The sequence below is a fragment of the Chionomys nivalis genome, chromosome 18 (genome assembly GCF_950005125.1).
Source record: "Chionomys nivalis chromosome 18, mChiNiv1.1, whole genome shotgun sequence".
NCBI classification, from domain to species: domain Eukaryota; kingdom Metazoa; phylum Chordata; class Mammalia; order Rodentia; family Cricetidae; genus Chionomys; species Chionomys nivalis.
The window spans coordinates 49,781,263-49,804,032 of NC_080103.1; the positions used below are offsets into that span (position 1 = coordinate 49,781,263).

Sequence of the window (22,770 nt, forward strand, 5' to 3'; positions counted from 1 at the left end):
TTACTTCTCCTGAAAAATAATAAAATGTCACATTACTTGGTGTTCCTGTCATCCAAATTATAAGATTCCAATGCTTCCCAAATATTGCATTAACTCATGCAGACAGGTTTAGGATATTGCTCATTTTAAACTGTTTTTGTTAATTTTTCTCTTCTGAGACATCTGCCTTTGATTTTATCACATTTCTATTATATTTAGTTTCATTGACCATTAAAAGTATGTGACATCACCATAATCAGATATATATGAAAAGTTAAACCTTTACAGTTTTGCATTTATAAATAAAGAACTGAAGATTCCAGTCAATACGTGCCAGAAGTTCTATGGCATCTCTGCGGTTCTATTTTTCACTAGTGTTTCATCCTTTCTTTCCATTTTACTGGGTCCAATATAAAAACATACAAGCCAGCCAACTGACGTCTTAAGTTCAAGTCAGACACAAAGCCAGCACTGAAGTAGATCTGGGGACCTGGGGCGCTGCACTGTAGTGTCTTTCTAGAAGTGTGCAGCACTCAGCATGGAATGTTATGATTGGATGAGTTACAGATTGCTAAATTAAAGAGGTAACACAGTTTTCATTCCGATCTTGTTTATGTAAAGTTTCTGAAGGTTAGAGCCTTCATGTTGTTCCTCCCTGTTTCCTGAGTTCCTCTTCACATTGTACATCCAGAAGTGACAATTGCTATTATCTCCACCGACACAGTAGCAAGTCCAAAAGTAAGCTCCGGACCTGATAGAGACTGTAAGGAAAATATACCTGAAATTCTACCTGTACCATGTGTGGACAAGCAGGGAACATGGAAGAACACAACCTCATTAATTCCAGTAAGGAATTCCCAAGTGTAAAGGACAAAGGTGATATGTGACTTAATGGAAGAAAACGGATGTTTCTATATTCTATGTGAGTTTAAATTAGAACATTTCACATTTCTAATAAAATATTTGTAAACACACATGACAAACTATAGGGCTCTCCTTTGGTTGTATCTCTAGCAAACAACATTTTTATTTTGATCCAGTTCTGCACTTTTCACATGCTAGGGGCATGGTTTACCACTGAGCTGTACCTCAAGACTCTATATATACAACCTTTAATTGTGGTGCTATTTTGTTTCTGTTTTAACAAATAAAGCTTGCCTGAAGACCAGAGCTAAGCCACTAGAAGCCAGGTAGTGGTGGCACACACCTTTAATCCTATCGCTCCGGACACAGTGGTAGATGGATCTCTGTTAGTTCAAAGCCACCCTGGGATACTCTAGATTAATCCAGTCTCAAATATAAATATAGCAGAGCCAGGCAATGGAGGCTGACACCTTTAATCCCAGAACCAGGGAGGTAAAGATGGGAAGTGATATGGCTGAGAGGAGAGAGGAATATAAGGTAGAAGGGGACAGGGACTTGGTACAGTGTGAGGTTTGGTGGAGACAGATGCAGTCTGTGGATTTGTAGACAGGATCACCCCTTCGGTCTGAGCGTTAGTAAAAAAAAGAATTCTCGTGGCTGGCTATCCTGTTCTCTGATCCTTCAGCTTTTATCCCCTAATATCTGACTCTGGGTTTTTATTATTAATACCAATTAGAATTTGTTTAATACATTTAATAGGATATAACATAATATTCATAAGACTTAATAAGAGACAGAAGGTCTTAATGTTCCTATAATTCTATCTTCAATTAGTTATTTTACTCTAATGGGTAAGATTTAAAGGAAAGAAATGATTATTTGAAGTAATTTAACTACTATCATGAACTGTTATAGGAACCTACCTACAAAGACCCTGACCCTGGATTCTGTAAGTTTAAACTGACCTTTAAAGCTCTGGTGTGATCAGGGAAAAGGAGACACAGGAAGCATTATAGCCTGCATTTTCTTACAATTCTTTGAGCAGTGTTCTAAGATATATGAGTGACTTTGGGCAGGGGTGGGAGGATATTATAAAAGTGACAGTTGACAGGTATAAAAGTTTTCTCAGTGTCTGGAAGATATAAGAACATCATCTTACTGTCCCGGACTCCCAGCTGTCTCCAAATGTAGTAACATTATAGCTACCACGATTACCTACAGTGACTTTATATGTCCATGACCACAAAGAAAGATACTACCATAATAAATTTACAAGTAGGAGCTCCCAAAACACTTCAGATCACTTTACATAAGGAGGAAGAATGGGGGGGGGAGCATAATCCAAGAAAAATGATTCCAGCCTGGAACTTCAATGCCACCCTCATGGTAGTGAGGTAACCCCAGAGCCCAGTGGAACCATGGGCCATGTTTACTTCTTATCGACAAGCTTTGGAGAGCAATGATATGGCCTGAACCTCACAATGACCGGCTAATACTTAAGTTTGCAAAGTCAACCGAGTTAAATGTCTCCACCTTCCCTCTAATACTTCAAGATTCATGATAAGACCAAGGTACTGAATAAATCAGACTTTCATAAATACTGCCTACTATATAAACATACTCAAGATCATCTTTAACATCAGTGTGCCTTATTTATCTTACTCCTCTTCATTCAGCAGACAGTTGGTACTAACTAATACTAACTAAATTTAAAATATAGTTTTAGCTTTGGCAACTAATTGTTTTACAGAATGGTTTAATATGCAAACACATGCATAAGGTTACAATTTCCCTTATAAGGGCAAAATAAAAGAGTAATTTCTGCAAAGCTCTAGCAATTTAAAACCTTTTCTCACTTAAATGTATAACAACAATTCATGAGCAGCCTATATGTGCAAACTCATCCTAGGAAGCAATTCTGCACCTGAGAAGTTTCTAGTGTGAGTCTAATCAAAGAAAGGATAGAAGTATTTCATGAAGGAAAGTCATGGCCAAATTAGGACTAATCTTTTAGCTTTCACGTTTGAACAGAACAAATTCGGAACATCAAAGGATTAGATACATGAAATCATCTCTCAAGTGTGAGATGAAAAATCTCCACTACCAAAACCTTCCTCTGTTCCAAAACAGATACTTTCTGTACCAGATAGCCAAGTCATGACTTAATTGCCCAAAGTAGTGAGAATTCATGGGCTACACATGCACAATTAAGTGTTACTAATTTGATATGTTACATCAATTTCAATAAGTGCAATAAGAGAATTAACATTTATAAACCTTTGACAAACACCAAGGAAAACATGCTATTCACTTTATCCACTGAGTTGGAAATAATATGTTTTTATAAATCCCCAAAGACCTTTTACCTATGAGTGCATGATTGAATGAAAAAAAAAAAAAAACTCCTTAGGTGAAGATTATTTGTGACTGTTGTCCTTGCTAGAAAATTCCAAGTCCCATCTGAGCAGTTATACTGGTAAACATGGTCACAAAAAGCATTTTGACAAATGTATTTGGATCACCTAAAGATTCAATTCAAGTGTTAGTAAGTAGCTTTTAGGATATCCCACAAATAGCCACAGTGCATTTCCTACTCTTAGATGATTTACATGCTGGTAAAACATTTTAACATTGAAGCACATAGTGGAACCAATTTTGTATATTTTAGAAAGTTCACAGAATGGCTTAAAGATTGCTTTGAAGTGGCATATGTTCAAATTGCACCAATGAGTGTCTAAGATTTCAAAAATTAAAATAGTTTTACTTGATACAACCGCCCTCCCCCCCAATGGATCAACTCCTGAAAGAATCTGAACATTAAATTTAACAACAGAGCTGATTTGCTAGAAACTAAATTTCATGAATTGATTTTTAGAAATGGGTATGTTTGTCTGAAATCTTTGTATTTGTTTAAAAACTACAGACCAAGCATTTAAGTTCTCTCATAGATTATAAATCAAAGAAAATTGAAGGCAGCTATATAAACAGATCACCGCCTGCATCTGTTGTATAGACACAATGATCTCTAATGTGTAGCATTTAGCCTGTTCACCTCTCAGCTGCCATCTTTGAATAAACATGTCTTAAAGCACCATCAATCTAAGCAATGTGGGGCATTTTTCTTCCAAGAACAAAGACATTTTCAACTTTGGATTAGATGTACAACTGTAAAACCAAGCAGGAAAAGGAATCTTGTGATATAGGTTTATGTTAAATGTTGAACATGATACTACCAAGCTTCTCCAAGGAGAAGATGCCTTCAAGAACTTCGGATATTCATATTAACTCTTTTTCCCCCACTGTTAATGACTCTGTATCATGGTATTTGCAGGATAACTTTCTGCCTAGTACTTGGAGAAGTTTCAGAAACATTGTGAATTAAAAAAAAAGTTCAGTTATTATCAAAGGAGCAAACTTTGTTTATACAACTAATTTAAATGTAGAAAGGACAAAAACGAAAAAAAATAATTAGTGTGGAAGAATTGGTTCTTTCAGAATCTGATGACCAAGATTACCATATTGGATTATTGATGGCTAACGATTAAAAAAAAAAGGATTTAAAGGTACAGAAAAATGTATGCTTGTTTTTATGAAGACTTTAGACTGTTCTACTGGGGCCAATATGTAAAACAAATACTGTCAAAAGGAGAATCTTAGGAAAAGCAATACTTAAAAAACAAAATAAGGGCTCATGTTGAACAGAACGAGGACCACATTTCCTGAGACTATGGAAATTTCCACATACAATTGTAACCAGAGCTCTCTCACTCCTCGCCCGCACTTCCTCATGGCACCGTATGCCATAATGGCTGTTTGTTGAGGGAAAATCGGGTGGAGAAACAGGTTATAAATGCTTACGATTGAAGAAAAGCTGCTCTGTGCCAGTACATTGGAAAGCTGTTTCACAACAGTGGGTTTATGTGAAAATGTTAACCCCTGCGGTGTTGCCAAGGCCACAGAGATCAGGGCAATGCCACACTAATGCCACACACAAGGAGTGTCACCTGAGTGTTTACAAAGAGAATGTATGGGGGTCTATATTTACATAAGACATATCACTGTGAATCAGGAAAAGAAAATGCAAAGTAGGTTGTTTTGTTTCTGTCTTTTACAGGATGATTTCGTTTCAGGATCCTTTTCATGAGGTTACTAAAATACCAGCAGTGCCCTGCTTGTGAACGAATGGGATCCCTTCTAGGTAGGACCTGGCAGCACAGTCTTTAGGTGAAATTTGAGAACAACATTACCACTTCCAAATTCAATCTCAATAACTACATTATCAAAGCTTTTTCAGGAATCGCCAAAGACGGCAAATGTGACCTGTTTACGTTGAGTGGCACATTTCTGTCACCCGGCTCAGAAGGCTACAAGGCGGTGGGCTCTTGCCAACACTGTTTCCCTTAGTGCCTCCCATGCACCTTCCAGCTTTACTGTTGTTTCTCATTGCGCCATTTTATAAGAATGGAAATGCATCAAGGAATTTTTCTTGAAGTGAGACTCCAGCTATAAAACAAGTGAACCAATTTCCTGAGACCCGAATAAATGTCTTTCTCGCTGATTAGAGAAATCCAATTTCAACCTCTGTTTATATCAGACTTGGCACACTTTAATAGCATCGTACTGAAATATGGTTTTTGGACTTAAGAAATAACAAAAATAAGACGCCATATTTTCTCAAGATGCAAGTGCACTGGTTTCTTTGTATGAAGCCCACAAAGAACCTGGTGAAGACTCAAGTTCTCACAAGTTTCCTACTCAAATCTAAAGGACATTGGGAAGAAGCCTCATGAAGGACTGAAATGGCCCATTACTACAGACAGAAAGAGCCTGTCTTGGGGTTGTTGTAAACTCAGTGCAAAGTCTAGAGCCAAAAAGAATGATCCATTTGCAAATTTTCCCCTTTTAAGAAACTAAAAATATTTTTTCAGTCTGGACATGATGACATTACTTTTTCTTTTTTGGCCCTTTAAGCTTTAGATTCATCAAAGAGAAAGATTTTTGTTTTAAGCATGAGCTACATTGCTATATTTTCATTTTACTAAATTAGAATAATATATCAAGAAAAGTTAATTTGTTCTTATAATCAATAATAACCTTTTTGGAGATTGCTGTGCTGCCTTCAGTGTTCATGTCATCATATTTTGCATGACAAATATTCCCACATTTCAGATGAAGAAAGCAAGGCTTAGAACAGAAAACCACACATACTGAACTCCACATGTAAGGGAAAAAAATACATACCGTCAACAGAATGAACCAAAGTATTCACACCTTTATGTAGGGATTTACCTAATCATTAAGGCTTTCAATGAGCTATTTCTAGTAATTTATCTACTCAAATTTGGCAGACAGATAAAACTGAGGAGATAAATCTAAGGTATTTACTCCCTTCAGCTCTGATTAAACCCTTCCAGGCCTTTCAGGGACTGGTTGAAAACTAATGTCTTCTTTTCCCACTGATATAAATTCTGCTTCGCTGGGTTATAGAATTTGCGTAAATATTACTTGTGACTAAAGATTATGTTTCTTTATACTCAGCTTCCGGGATGGTTCCTGCTACATAGTTCATAAATCCTATTTTCAATAAATGTTTGTTAAAATAATACATATGCAAATAAAGCGTCTCAACTGTGACAGCAGGCATACTATACAATTATGAATATAATCCAATTATTAATGTAATCCAAAACTAATAAATAAGCTTCTCTAGCCTTAACATGTATCTGAATCATGTAGAAATCTTATAAAGTCAGTTATCATGGGGTGGGAACTGAGACTCTAGTTACATGAGCATTGGTGCCCGGTCCATCTTCTCACTGGCAGTGGCAATCTAGAGGGACACAAGAAGTCTTGTGACTGTTTAGAAACTTGTGTGTTCCTTGGATATTAACCTTCATTTGTATCTGAACCAAACCTCAAGTTGTTACACTTAATAAGTAAGGATAAGTATGTGTTTATGTAAATTATCCCAACATTAGGGTTTTTTCAAAAAAAAAAAAAAAAGACCATTTTAAAGTTAGTCCTTTAATCCTAAAGGGCAAAAAAAGTAGGGGGGCTCATTTTAATATTAAGTAAATTTAAAAGTAATTATCAACTCTTGCTATTACCACTGGTCATAGTGTCCCCCAGCACAGGAAAGCTGGAGTAAATAAAAATGGAATGAAGAAGCAATCAAGCAAATTATTCTTCTGGAAGGCATCAGGGTTCTGCCCACCCTGATTAGTGCCAATTTCTGGCTTAAGATAAGAATTCCACCAGATCTGACGAGCGCTGCAGATACTAATGAGTATGCAGCGGTGTAAAGGACATACATGACCTCTTAGCCACTCTATTTTTGAATGTTACCTTTTTCTCCCCTCTAATACTAAATACTTTCATCCCAGTGCTTCCTTTGTGTTGTGCCAGGACTGAAGTTTGTGGCTACTACTATTCAGTCTTAAGTCAGGAATATTGCCATTGCAAAACCACGAGTAACAGAAATACTGTGTTAACCAAATGATGGAAGCCACTTGAATAATTCACCCTTCCCGGTTACTATTTAAGTACAAGGGAAAATGAGCTTTCTGTATACAGGAAAATAGCCGAAATGAGCAGACAGCACTGAAAATCTCCATTTATTTCCTTAGTGGATCTTGTTAACAAGCTATTATTGCCAAAACCCAAGCATGAAAAATGCACACCAAAAGAGGACACACTGTTTCGTCGTGCCAAGCATTTCTGCTTTATCCCTGCACATGCCAGTGATAGGTTATAAGCTGCATGTAGACGGAGAAAGTGCTGAAAACATTCAAGTCACCAAACATTCAATCAAAATACAGTTGATGAACAGACCAAGTACTAAGCACCTACAAAAAAATCAATGTGTATGCCGAATATTCTAATAAATTTCAAAAAAAGTTAGACAATAAAGTAGTAGTAAAAAGCTATTAGCCAACATCTACCCTTAATTTGAAAATAAATAAAAAGGTCTCTAGGAGAAAACACTGGGTTTAAAAAGATATAACAGTCGTCTGTTAAATACCCCTGCTGCAATATGAGTTAGGGTTCTACCCATCCTGTGACAGTACTGGCAGGGGGAGCCTTTCAGAGGGGAATAGGTTAGATGAGACCTTGAGAGTGGGGCCCTCGGGACAGTGTGAGTGCCCTTCTCAGAATAAACACTGCAGAACATTCTCTGTCTCTCTCAGCTGTGCAAGCACACAGGGATTAGTGACTATCTACAAACTCCAAAGACAGCCTCACCACAACCCAGCCAGTTTGGCATTCTGATCTTGGACTTCCAGCTTCCAGAAATGTGAGAAAATACAGTTCTATTCTTTAAACTACCCCACCTATTTTATTTTAGCAGCCTAAGGCAAACAATACAAATTCTGAGATTGCTGCCTTTATCTCTATATAAGAATCATTCTAGACCATAATATGCTCATGGAGTTTAAACTACCATAAATGTTTTTATGATACAGTAAGAGGGCTAGAAGTAGTTGGTAAGTATTCATTTTTTTTTCAACTGCCAGTTGTTGACAAAAACACAAAAGAGAAAGAGAGAAAAACTCCACAGCTATTTTAACAAGTAACTCAGAAAAGCACTCTGGGGCGGGGGCCGCCTCATTAGCACTAAGTGTAGACATGCAGACATTCCCCACACAAAACCTCTTTCAGCAGCATCGGAAAGAGAATGCTTTCTGCCTGTGTCACTTCTCAGGTCCAGGCCTCTAGCACGCTTCGTGTTCTATGCAATTAGCCCCGTGCCAAGATTTAGTACGTTTCATAATAAATCCCTTGACCGCATTGACTGTAGGCTTGGCAAACGTGGAAAGGCCCTTATTCAAGCAAGCAAAACGCAAGCCACAAACTTATCCCACAGCAAAATGCACTTGCTGGATGCCAACACACAACACATTTCAACAGTTTGCCTTGCCCTCCTCCATTCATCCCTCCCATCCGCGTGAGGTGGGGGAGGAGACAGGAAAATGCAACCTGCCTTGTGACTATAATTAAAGAACAAACAAAGCAAGACCCTTGACTTCCTTCTTCCTCTCTGCTTCATCTTGCCACTGGCTCATTCTCTGGCTTGAACCCTCCAGACCCAGTCCCTTACCCCCACCCAGAACCTAAAGTCACTCCACAGATGAGAGGCAGCGTTTACCCTCATTTAAACAGTAACCATCTGTTGCTGCCAGGACGACTATGGCTCCTTCTCAGGTTTCCAGCTTTGGAACACGAAGGCTGTGGTGCATTATGGTGACTGTGTGGGAAACCGTCTCTGCACAGAACTAATGAATGCTTCCTCTCTTAATGCCAGCAAAGAACCAAATCTTTTAGACGTTTCAGGGACTGCTGTTTGCGAAAATCATCAAAACAATAGCCGTGTTTTGGGGGCGGGGGTGGAGTGTTGTGCAAAGCTCAATTTCAATCCTGTTTTTTGGCTAATTAGAAACTCTATTCTTTATCCGGGAAATGCCTTGAGAAGGTTAAATAACATTAATTTTAGGTACCTTAGATTATGATATACTGACCTCAATAATAAATATTTTAATCACAAATAACTTACAATGAATATAAAAAGAAAGGGGTAATATATCTTTTATTAAAACTTTACTAAGTCTCCTTTGCATAATACATTTCAAATACTACCACTGTGTTATTTACAATAAAGATGTCTTGGGTCATTTTTTCTCAGATCCCCTGCAAGAGACTTCTGCTATTGGCACACCTAAGAGATTAATATTATGCATCTTTTCCAAAGATCTGATATGTTCCTACAACAAGAATGAAAAGATTCCTAAAACCTATATTTTGTTCATTTTAAAAGCTATTTTCCCTCCCCCCAAAAAAATGAAGGAAAAAAGAGGGTAGGGGCAGCAATATAGTTCAGTCAGTAAAGACACTACAGGGACCTGACACCGGACTTTGATCCCCAAAACACACAAAGGAGGATGGAGAGAATTGAACCCACAAAGTTGGTGGGTGTACCTGTGTACCTGCTTAGCTCCAAGGAAATATGTAGCTGTCTGGCTGTCTTTAGTTTTACAGAATCCCAAAATTAGCTTCACACCCTGTCTCCCTTACTGTCTGCTAGTCTGGTTTCTGATACTCTAACACATATCTGAGATCATAACCTTTAACAGAAAGGGAAAGTTTGAGCGGTTTGCTTCCATGGCCTGTAGGGGTGAGGATGAGGAAATTCAGTTGCAGAGAATGTGGAGAACAAGTTGCCCACCTCCTGGCACTCAAAAAGCAAAAAGGAGAGAGAATCAGAGGCTAGGGTCCCACAGTTCCCTTTGCAGGAAGGGACCCAAGACCTTAACCTTCCTCTAGGTCCTGCTACTCCACATAGCACCAACCTGGGCAGGAAGCCTTTAATTCAGGGGCCTTTATGTAATAGTCTGGATTAACCCTGTCCAAGTGCCAAGATTTCTCCTTCCCTTCCTTCTCTGTCTTTGTCCTCTCCTGGGAAGTGTTTGTAAGGCTAGCATGGTAAATTGTTGGTTCTTAATCATACCTTGAAATGCTTCCTCATGGTCTGATCCCCATCTGCCATCTGCTCAGTTTCCTTCTAATGTATTCCAAGTGTGGTCACATGACCTGGGTTGGGATTACTACAGTGCTTTGTTATATGCTGGCCTGTCTCTCCTCTCCACCATTTCCCAGTCTGCGTATCCAGCATGATGGGAGGGGACAAAAGGGTACTGTAATAATAGGATTGTATTGTGGCAAGGGAGCTTTTCAATTAAAATGTTTTCAAGGTAATATTCTATTAAATCATTTGCAAAAAAATGTTACTTGGTATAAACCTGGCACTGGCATTATTTATGGGGAAAGTATGTACTTACTTTTCAAAAACAATAACCATGACTTTGGGTACTCAGCAATGCAGTTGCACAATATAGAGCACAAAGCATTGCATCTAATAGGTGTAGCTCAAATCCCCAACATGCTTGCTGATATTGGTCAATCAATAACAGACAATCATGTTCAAACCCACTGCAAGCTCACCTTGTAACTCAACTAAATTTAGCTTTATTTTAACATTTTAAACTAGGCTTTGGAGCATATAAAACTTAGAATTTTTATATCTCAGAATATTTAACCCCCCCTTTTTTTCCAAATCTCTAGATGTTTTTTATCTTTGACCTTTTAAGCACTTGAGGACTTATACTTTATATACTGGACATATGAACATCATACACCAGTGATGAGGTGCAACAATATTTGTCTTTGAACCAAAACGCACACTACATTCATGTTTACTGGGATGCTACATATATTTAAGTCCATTTACAAAATCTTGCTCTACACTCATTTCTTAAACTTGATTCAGCCTCCTCTGTACAGAAAGCACTGTCTCGTGTACAACCTTCCCCGTTGAAGACATTTCTGGAGCTGTGTCACCAAATCTCAGTCAATACAGGATTCTCTGACTTTTTTTTTCTGGACTGGTCATTCATATATATATTTGATATCTAAAGATTTCCCTTGCTGTCTTTTCGGCTCAGTTACATTTAAAATTACATTTAATATTAATTTGGCTTTTTACTTTATTCAATCCTAAAAAAAAATTTTTACAGCTTATTCTACATAAGGTGAAAATTTTAAGCTGTCTTTTGTGTGTGTATGTATGTATGTATGTATGTATAAATTTAACAGTTCCCTCAAATGTTATGAAACAGTCACTCCCTGGTTATAAATGCTATCTATCTCTAAAAGCAAACATACACTGCCTCCCTTCATTATGATACTTAAAACAAATCAGAGTAGAAAAATATTCAAACTACTATTCTATGTAGTTGTTGGGAATGAAGAACTAGTTAAATGCTTGTAAACATCACTAATTATGAGTTTCAAAATACCGTAATAGCTTCAATTTGATGGATTTACTGAGTTCTTTCAGAGACCGAATGGAAAAAGCCACAACAGCTGGGTGTTGTCTCAGTTCTCAGCTGGGTTCACTCAGGCTTGCTTGGTGAAGTGCAGGCTGCTGAGTCAGCTGAACTGCTCCAGGGCCTCTGAGATGATTTTGGGTCAGCTGGTTGGTAGCTCCTCCATTAAGGCTGACGTCAGATGGATGAACTTGACTCTGCTCCTCCGGGTGGCTCACCTGCTATCAGGCTATCCTGTCCTTGGTCTTACTCATGACAGTGGCAGAGTTTCGAAAGGAAAGGGAGCAGTAGAACTTCTAGATGCCTAGAAACTAGACGATATCACTTCTGTCAGTCTACTGTGACTTAATTTAAAGTCACAAGTTCATCATGCATTCAAGTGTTGCAAAAAAAAACTCCCCACCGTAATAGAGATCCAAGTAATGCTGCAAAATGTTTTGACTGAAGGCTGAAGCAGCTTTTCCAAGGCCACAAAATGCATGTATGAAGTATCTGTAGTATTGTTTCACAAAATGTCATTGTCTATATTTGAAAATTCTAAACACCTAAATATCATTAAGTAGAATATCAAAAATGCCACTAGAGTGATAACTCTTATCCAGTTGAAGGATTTGCTACAGTTAAGTAACTTGAACTCAATTTCTTGAACAACCAAGAACATTAAGTAGTTAGCTAGGACATCATCCCAAATAAGTTAGTCTATTAAGGCTTTAACTAAGTAGCTTCATTTCAAATGCATCCAATGTGTTGACATTATCTTTAGTCCTACAAGGAACAGAGGTAGGTATCTGTCCTTGCCCATGTTTGGTAAGCTACAAGTGTGTAATTCATTCCAACTAACTCCTATTATTATGTAAGTGTGAGTAATTAGAAGTTTGCAGATTTAAATTTTTAAACACTAAATTTGAGAAGAAATCACAAAACAAACTTGTTAAAATCACGACAATGAGGAAAAAAACCTTATGCAAAAAATCCATGTATATTCTGCACCTTACATTTCTCTATATTTTAAATGTATTGAGCAAACCTAAATAAAAATATTTACATCTATCTTCTATTTACCTTCCAGTTACACAACATGATTATAAAATGCAAAAAGATTAGACAAAGTATAAAAGGTGCCTACCTATAATGCATTTATATAATTATATTACATCTCATAACATTATGACATATATATTAAAAAATATACTAAATATTGCAATCACCATTACAGTAAGAGATTTATATTATATATTCATTAGTACATGTGTTATGAAATATATTACCTATGGACAAAAACTAACTTATTAAGAAACTGATCTTTTTGCATGAACATTCTTTGTGAAAACAGAGGAACTATGTACACAAGAAGCAAATAAGTGGTATGTCAATGACGCGGAAGAGGCTCTTGGGGAATAAGTTATCTCTGCTGCACTGATTGGCACCAGAGATAGAAAATAAAAGATGAAAACACCTAGAGGTGTGATGTGTGCAAAACACTCTGTCCGATCTTGTTTTAACAGACTCCTCACAGACTTGGAAAAAGTCAGGGACTAGAAAATTAATACACACAAAATATGATATGTGATTTCACAGTCGACTACCATGCTATGCCAAAAAGCTACCAAAGACGCACAATCACTTCTTAAAACAAGGAGCTGTGGATTGAAGTCCAGCTGAGGATCTTCCCTTAGTTGGGAAAGATACTTTCAATAACTCTGCAGTTCATCACCAAAAGGGAAAGAGAAGGAAGATGATTAGAAAATTAAACACTGGGGACATCCAGTGACCCAGAGACTGTGGCAGGAACAATCCCACTGTCTTTCATAATCCTGCCAAGAGAAAGTTCAGACCTTAGCTGTAAGTATCCCTGAAGGTACATTATCAAATTAATTTGTACTGGACACCAAAATACAAGGAACCGTCATCTTATATTTATCACTATAATATCTTGTAAATGCTCTTTAGAAACCCAATTATTTTTACCTTTGCCTCAGGACCGTTAAGGAAGTCTGAAGACTCCCAATGGAAAGGTGTACACAGTTGTGATTGCCTCCTTTTCTGCTGCCGTGATAAATATACATCATGACCGAAGACAAGTAGGAAGATGAAGGTTCATTTTGGCTTACAGGTTACAGTCTATAATCGCAAGAAGCCAGACAAGAGTTCAAACAGGAACTACAGCAGAAACCACCAGAAGAATCCTGCTTTCTGGCTTACTCCTTGTTTTTTTCTGATCATCTATTATTTTATATGACCCAGGACCACTGCATAGGGATGGAGCTGCCCACAGTGGGCTAAGTCTTTCTCCAACAATCATTAATCAAGATAATAAGCACATAGACGTGACCATAGGCTAATCTGCTGTGAGCAATCTCCCAACGAAGCTTGCTCAAATGAATCCAAGCTGTATCAAGTCGAGAGAGCTGTAGCTGAGACAACTTTTAAGCTATTAAAACTACTCTTAAGTCAGTGATGAAACCCCATTTAAAATCTCTACCCCCTACCTTTTCTAGATTTGGTATCCTAGATTAGGCATACAAATCCTGATAGTCTGGTTTCTCTCATCTTTAAAATCACGGCTATGAAATCGCGCTCCTGGAGAGCATTCTAGAAGACAGATGAAACAGTAAATTGAGTGTTGAGTACAGCACCGGACACGTGCAAGGCCACAGAGCAAGCAACAAGGACAGCATGGAGAGGCTGAGGGCAATTTGCCAGCCATTTCTATTGTCAATTCTCTGAGGAAGAAGGTGAAGCTTCTTATTTAAAGCAGCCAAATGTCTGTTTCCATATGGAAACTTAAAATATGTTTGGTGAAAGAACAGTTTACACATCCTGAAGTTAAAAAGAAATACAGAATCCTACCATGTTTCCACACCATGCTATTAGATCTATCTTGTTCTTTGTGGAAAGGAGGACAAAGTCATTTTGAAATTTAATTGATGGAAAACATATTATTTCTCCAAATCTTCTTTGGCCAGAAAACAGTGGAGGACAGCAAGAAAGGGGCCTTTTTTCATACCGCTATCCAAACCAGAGCATCCATTAAATTCACTACACACTTTCTTGGCAATGGACAGCCTGGAGCTGAGCCCCGCTCTAGAGAAGGAAATCTTTTCAAAGTCTCACAGATTCAGTCATCTGAGCAGGCAGGCTTAAGCTACTGACTTATCCTTTGGAGTAAGACCTTTATTTTCTTCTCAATTACTTACCCCAGATCATATATCAGCCTGTTTTACGAAGATTACTTCAAGAGCTGGAATCTCCTGAAGCTGGCGTTGACGGTATCGCCCACTGTCACATTTCACTCCTGAAGTAAGGACGCTGCACCCAGCTTTTCTCACTACCCAGTCCTCATGTGGCATTCTTTCCATCTTTGAATGACTAAAGTGAGGTTTGGCCATCTCTAAGAGTGTATTACAAAACCATTTTAATTCTTTGTTTTGAAGGCAAATTGTTCTGCCCTTGAGTTTACACAGCACCCATGTGTTATTCCGATATTCTCCAAGCTCTTGAATAAAAATAAATAAAAGATATATGATGTGCTGCTAACTTTAGAAGTGTCTTTCCTGCTGGGAAAATTCTATTTTAGTAAATGAGAGATGTACTTAATTTAAACAGAATTTAAATGTTTCTCTTAAAGTCAAAGTACACTGACACAATCTTATATCTATTGTCTTTGAAACATTATATAATAAGACAATTATCTCCTAGTTACATTCACTTCGCTTAGGCTCTGAATGAATACCATAAACAGGAAATACCAAAAACATAAATCTGAAAACAATTAAGCTTAGTCTAAGAAGTCTAAATAATCCTGAAATCTAAATACTGGCTAGTTTTATGTTAGCGTGACACAGGTTAAAGTCACTTGGGGAGAAGGAACCTCAACTGAGAAAATACCCTCATCACATGGGCCTATGGGCAAGACTGTGGTGCATTTTCTTAATTAGTGATTGACGTAAGAGTGGCCAACCTATGGTGGGTGGTTCCGCCCCTGGGCTGGCAAGAAGGCTGAACACAGCATGAGAGCAGGAAGTGCATTCTCCGTGACCTCCCCATTGCTTCCTCCCTCGAGTTCCTACCCTGACTCCCCTGAATGCTTCATCTACAGGCAGTAAGATGAAGCAAACCTTTTTCTTTCCCCCACAAGTTCATTTTGCTTACAGTATTTTATCAGAACAGTAGAAAGCCTAACTTAAGACAATCCTGACAATAACAACAACTACAACGCTATCAAACTTTATATTTAAATCTAACTTTTCACTATTTAATACAGCCTTGTCCATAAGTGCAAAGACTTTAAAATATACTTTGAGCTAAGGTTAGGCGAAAAGGTTTTCCCAAAATGTTGGCCTCAGCCTGTAATAATGGAAACATCTGTCTATAGATCTTCTGACCAATAATCAGATAAATATAATCACTGGGTAACAGAGGGGGGAATCAAAATTATTGAATTGATTAAACTAAATTAAAAACATTGAATGCATCCGATGCTTGCCATGATGCTTTCCATTGATAACATTTGTATTGAAGGCACTTTTAAATTCTGTACTCTGAGAAGTACGGGGCAGTGGCGAGTAGCATAAGAGTGGTTCATATGATTCAAATGCCAGCTCTTATTTTATTACCCTAGCTAAGCCTCCTAACTTCTTTGTGCCACAGTTTTGACATCTAGGAATAGCAACTACTCTCTAGAGTGTTAGAAACTGTGAATGACAAAATAGATCCAGAAAGAAATTATCAGCATCTGTTATACATAATTACCATCAAGATTCTAATCAGGGTATTTAAAAACCAGAAGAAATTACACAGAAACTTTGATGAGATCTGAAGATGCAATATGGAAGTTCTGTGCTTTAGTAAGGTTATTAAAGCAAAATCACCAGGGCAATATTGAAATATTCAGCCGACAGACAAAGAGCTGATAGCGCTTCCTTAAGGGCTTCAGGCAAACTGGTAAGAGGCTAAAACTGTAACAAACTGAGAAACACATGGTGGGGAGCTCACACATTTTGGCCCACAAAGGTTCCATGCAAAGCTGCACAACATAAACGCTGAGCTTCTGGTGAGGGAAGCACACCACAGTAAGTGTATGAAGCAGAAGAAATCCCTTACATTTTGAGTAGGATGTAAAAAGAGAGGACCACTTAGATCCCACAATCCCTTTCAAGGGTTTAATGTCAGGGATCCAAAGACCTTGCACAAGATCCACAGCCTGAACGATTCCCATCTTCTATCTACAGATCCGCAGCCCTTTCAACAGGACCGTGATAGATACCAAACTTTACCTAGGGATATTTGCAACTGCGCAAAGACAGCACCAGAGCTATATAATACAGTTCTCCAAATAAAATTCATACTGAAAATTTCAATTTTGAAACAATGATTGAGGTGTTGGATGTGTTAATTTACCATGATCTAAGCATTAGATATTTCATATTTGTAAATTACTATACCTTGATTATTTGAAAATATTTTTAAAGACCAAAAGTAAATTTAACATTAAAATACTTAACCAACAGAAATAACTTAAAATTATATATCCAGGAGCCAGAAAGATGGATCAGCTGTTAGGACCACTTGCTGCTCTTGTAGGGGACCTGGGTTCAGTTCCTAGCACCCACATGGAGTGTGTTAACTCCAGTTCCAGGAAATGCAATGCACTCTTCTGGACTCCACAGGAACCAGGCATGTATGTGGTGCACATGCGTACATGTAGACTATCACTCATGAACATAAAATAAAATTTAGTCATTTTTATTTAAAAAGTATCTAACCAGGGAGATGGAAGATGACACAGCAATTAAGAGCACTGGTTGCTTTTCCAGAAGACCCAAGTTCAATTCCTAGCACCCACTCAACAGCCACCAACTATTTATAACTTCAGTTCTAGGAGATACACCACCCTCTTCTAGACTCCATAGGCACTGCACACACGGTACACGAACACAGATCCACCACCTATATACATAAATATTTATAAAATATATGTAATCAACATTTCTTGCAATAATCTTAAGAAATAAATAAAAGCTTTGATAAATATACACAAGTATCACTTAAAAACTTTACTGGGTATATTTACTATGATTTAAAGACTTAAAAAATGAATCCAGCTGGGTGGTAGTGGCACACACCTTTAATCTGAGCAGCTTGGAGGCAGAGGCAGGCAGATCTCTGAGTTCTAGGCCAGGCTAGTCTATAGAATTAGTTCTAGAGTTAGTTCAGCCAAGGCTACACCAAGAAACCCTGTCTCAAAAAAAAAAAAAATTAAACAAGACAAAAACAAACAAACAAAAAGAATCCAATGAGAAAAGGTACATTAAAATGCATAGTTTTTGCCAGGCATGGTGGTTCATGCCTTTAATCCTAGCAGGAAAAAGAGGAAGTGAATCTCTGAGTTTGAAGCTAGACTGATCCAAAGAGTAAGTTCCAGGACAGCCAGGGCTACAGAGAGAAACCTTGCCTCATGATAGATTAGATAGATAGATGGATGGATGGATGGATGGATGGATGGATGGATGGATGGATGGATGGATGGATGGATGGATACATAGACAGACAAATAAGTAAAAAAAATTAAAAATGCATAGTTTTAATTCTTCTTGTTGGAACCGATGTTAAAAAACAAACAAGCACATTTTGATATATTATGAGCCAGTTCAGCCTGCAACACTCACACAAAACAGGCATCAAGCAGGTCACTCGGAATACTCCTGATCTCTTCTCCTTGCTTATATTCCCCTTAATGAAATATAAACCGGTTTAATCTCACTGAAGCACCTAGTAAGTTTTTTCTATTAATTTTTGTCATATTTAGTTTTCACTTATCCTCTATCTTCCCCCCCCCAAAAAAAGCACCCCTCTTACAAAATCTGCCATCCAAATTCTTAAATATTGAGTTTACCTGCAATGTTCTTTTACTGTGTTGCCTTGTATATATTTGTTCACCTGTGATATAGTTGCTTGAAAACTCTAAGAATTATGTCTGAAGCCTTCTAGTGCCTTTTATTTCCTTTCTCTACTAGGGCTATGACTTAGGGAGTTGTCCCCTAGGGCAAATTGTTCTTTGTTACAAAAAGAACAAAGGACAATGGTTACAATTGTCAACTCTATTTAATTTTACTTATTTTATTGTTTTATTATCTAATATGTATGGATATTTTTACCTGTGTGTGTGCCTAGTGCCTAGAAGAGAGAGTCAGATCCCCTGGAACTGGAGTTAAAGAGTCATGAGGTACCATGTGGGTGCTGGAAATTGAATGTAGGCCCATATTTCTATATGGTGTGACAACCAGGTTATCAAACCGTAGGCCCCACCTGAAGTGGTCACATAACCTTCTAGACAGGCTGTTGCTACCTAACAAAAGGTCAGGATGTTGTTTTGCTCCCTTCTTTGTAATTTGGAGGATACCTAATAGAGATGCTGATTCAAGGCTAGTGACAGCTGCCACACACAACAGATAGGTAGATGTGAATGTGACTAAAAACCATTCACCTGGTTACCTAGGAAACAGAATGCTAGTGTATTTCCCCTCAGTTAAGTTTTGGTATAAAGACTATTTGAGGAATAAAGCTAGAGGAATTCTTCAGGATGTGAACTCAGGACTTCATGAGGGACCACTGAGAATCTCCCTCCCCATAAAACCATGTGAGTTGTGTCTTCATTCCCGTGCCTCCACGCCAGCCCAGAGAGAGATAGTTTATGTTGGGGTCTGGTCAAGAGAAATAATTTATGGTCTGGGCTAGCAACAGACCTCAACATAATGGTGTCCAGATGTGGTGCTGATCCATGGACCACGACAGTGGAACCCAAGTCCTCTCAAGGAGCAACAAGCATTCTTAACCACTGACACATCTCTTCAGCCCTTTGGAAATGTGTTGGTCAAGTAGGCCTCAAATTCATTCAGCTCCTGCCTCCACCTCTTCAGCACATGCTACTGGTGACATCATAGCCAGCATTTACCACCCACCTCACATCTCCTCCTAAAATCAGAGAAGCCATTGGAACCATTAACCCGAAAAGAGTGATGTAAAAGTTTGCTTGGAAGCAGAATAATTTTGTAATCTAGTTTGTACAAACCTGAAAAATGTTATCATAATGAAGCCATCAATACTGGAGAAAAGGTCATCACTGAGTGTGTAAATGTTTGAGGAACAGACTAAGTGTGTAAGCCAAGATTACAAGTAAAAGAAATGAGCTTCTTGCTCCTTCCAGAACAAACCCACATCCACTCTGTCATGTTGATTTATACCAGTTCACCTTATCTTGTGTACTTTTGGTGATAATTAGAGGAACGACCACACATTCCACTCATTGTATAAATTATATCTTTCTCTTGATTTCAGCAGACCATAAAGTCAATATCAAAAAACAATGTCACCTATCAAGTGTCTCAAAGTCCTGAATAATTATCATGACTTTACCTTTATCAGCAAGGCATTGAATGATCTTCACTTCCTTTCACATCTAACAAATACTTTGAACTCCAACCTGTCAAATAAAGGATTAATAAATTAAGTTTCTATTTGTTTTAATCTGTTGACTTGCAGAGAGTCATTTACCAATACGTCTGCAGAAGAAGCAGAAAAGCAGTCTAAGTGGACTTTCAATTTCTGGATGCTTTCATTTATTGTATAAATGAAATTGCACAAATCTGGGAATAGGTATATAAACTATATCTTTGTCCACAATATTTTCCTAGCCAAATTTAAGCATATATATATATATATATGTTTAAATACACATATTAAATAATTTGGATTATATATTAATGTATATAGTATATATGCTAAACAAATATAAATAGGCATGCAATATATGAATATGTGTATGTATCATATTTTCATAGACTGAGTATTCATATCAAATTAATGTCTTTTCTAATAAAATATATAAACCACAATTAGATCTTGATTGGATAAGAACTCTGCTTTTCTATATCTTCATATAATCCATGTTTTTCTATATTTTAAAACTTAAAAGGATAAAATAAATATAATAAACTGAATAATAAATATATTAAATATTAATTAAATGTAATAAATATAAATTAACTTTAAATAAATAATAAACCAAAAAATAAAATAAAAATGAATAAAGAAGCCTGAATGCAGTAAAACTATGTGTCAAAGTAAGGTTAAAAAAACAAAAAATAACACTTTTCACTCTATTGCTGACAGATCAAGTTGTCAAGGGATTATCAGGATTAAACTGCCAAAGGATATGACTCCCTATTATTGAAATGAAACTCCCATAATTCCTAAGTAAACTGAAAACGACATTATAGTTCAAAAGTAACCCTAAGATTTTGTCAGATACAACTGTCTTTAACCAAAAACAGAGGAATAACTTTGAATCACAACACATAGCATTTCAATGGCTCACAAACAATGGTCTAGACTTTGATGTCAAATACAAAATTAGATGATTTACTTTATTTGGTGCTGTGAGGTAAAGCAAATTACAAGTTTTAAGGGTCATTCACATGAAGTTGGTTCGATGGGTAGGAAGGCTTACCACATGAAGGCATGAATTAGGATCCCTAGCACTCTTAAACACTAAGCATGGCTACGGGTATCCGTAACCCCACAGTTGGAGCAAGGAGATAGTGAGCAAGGATATGGGATTTCTGGGGCTTGCGGGCAGGCCAGCCTAGTCTACAAAGAGTAAACTCCAAGTTCAGTGAATCTATCTCAAGGGACTAAAGTGGGGCATAATAGAACAGAATACCTGATGTCCTTCGCATGCATGTGCACACATACACACACACACACACACTCAAAGACACACACACACCATCATCAACGACACCATGTATGAGATGCCTTAATACACAATACAACTACCATAAGCTAAAGGACTCTGCAAGACAATTATATTGATACATCCTTACATGGCAGTTCTGCCTAATGTTACCATGAGACTGTTTCACTGAGAGCATCAACTTGATGTATAGTGACTAATTAAAAAGAAATAATAAAAAAATGGGAATCAGTGCATTGATAACTGTATCCTATCCCACCCTAGATGAGTTATTGACCCTCCTCAATGGTTTATTGCCCTCCTCTTAAAACAATGTAATATATTGAAATGGCCCTAACATTCAGTGAGACCTTGATGTTACAGGCAGTATTAGTGCAGTGTGTATTAAGAAATTTTAAACTATGGTTTATAAACAAAATTTTATTTCCTTACAGAAAATATAAAAACTGAGCATCCACTCTATGTGAAGAATTTTCATTCTGAACAGAATATCCAGCCTTGTAAATGGGGAAGTAGAAAATTATACCTTTCAAAAAAGCAGAATATGGGACCAGAAAGGTAGCTCGGTGTGTAAAGGAGCTTGCTGTCATGACTGGCTCTCAGAGTTTGAACCCTGGGTACCATGTGATAAAAGAAGAGAGCTGATTCTCACCAGTGGTCTCATACTTCCGCATACATGCAAGCATACATGCACAAATATAGGTAGTTAAGTAGTAGACATGCACAAATATAGTTAGGTAAGTAGTAGACAGACAGATTTTTCAAGCAAGATAGTGATTTTTACTTGGTATCCTTTCAAAACCTATCTAATTATGTTATAATCCTATTATGTCTATCATGCCTCAAATGATAGTTGGGTATTCAGACGTTAGGAAGATTTCCTGTAGTCATTTTGATTTGAATTTTTTAAATAGTGTGTTACCTTTTTAAAAAAAATTCTAATATTTATTCTGCACAGGGCTTGAATTCATAATTTTGGGATTGGCAAAGCAGTTAGTTACTCTTACTTTGTGTGATTCCAAGAAGCAGGAAAAAGACGTTATGATAAAATGGTGGAAAAGTGGCTGGCCTCAAAAACGATTTTCCTAAGCTACAGTTTGGTGAGCATTGTATTAAAAACCACGACCCACAGAATATTAAAGAAGGAAGAAACTTGAAAAAAAAAACCTATCTAATAAGGATAATGCATGAATCTCAAAAATCACAATTTTATATATATATATATATATATATATATATATATTCAGTGTGTGAAAAACGTGGAGCTATCACAAATATTACATATATAACAAT

General features: G+C 37.3%; 1 protein-coding gene across 4 annotated transcripts in view; it reads right to left on the reverse strand.

Moving 5' to 3' along the window:
* Bmpr1b (bone morphogenetic protein receptor type 1B) overlaps positions 1–22,770 on the reverse strand; it is a 301,144-nt gene that overhangs the window by 186,059 nt on the left and 92,315 nt on the right. For 3 of the 4 annotated variants that reach the window (XM_057793226.1, XM_057793229.1, XM_057793225.1), the window contains exon 2: positions 20,139–20,205. The exons of the other annotated variant lie outside the window; for it this stretch is intronic. The gene's annotated coding sequence lies outside the window, so the exon portion shown is untranslated. The remainder of the gene's footprint in view (positions 1–20,138; positions 20,206–22,770) is intronic. 4 annotated transcript variants of the gene reach the window in all.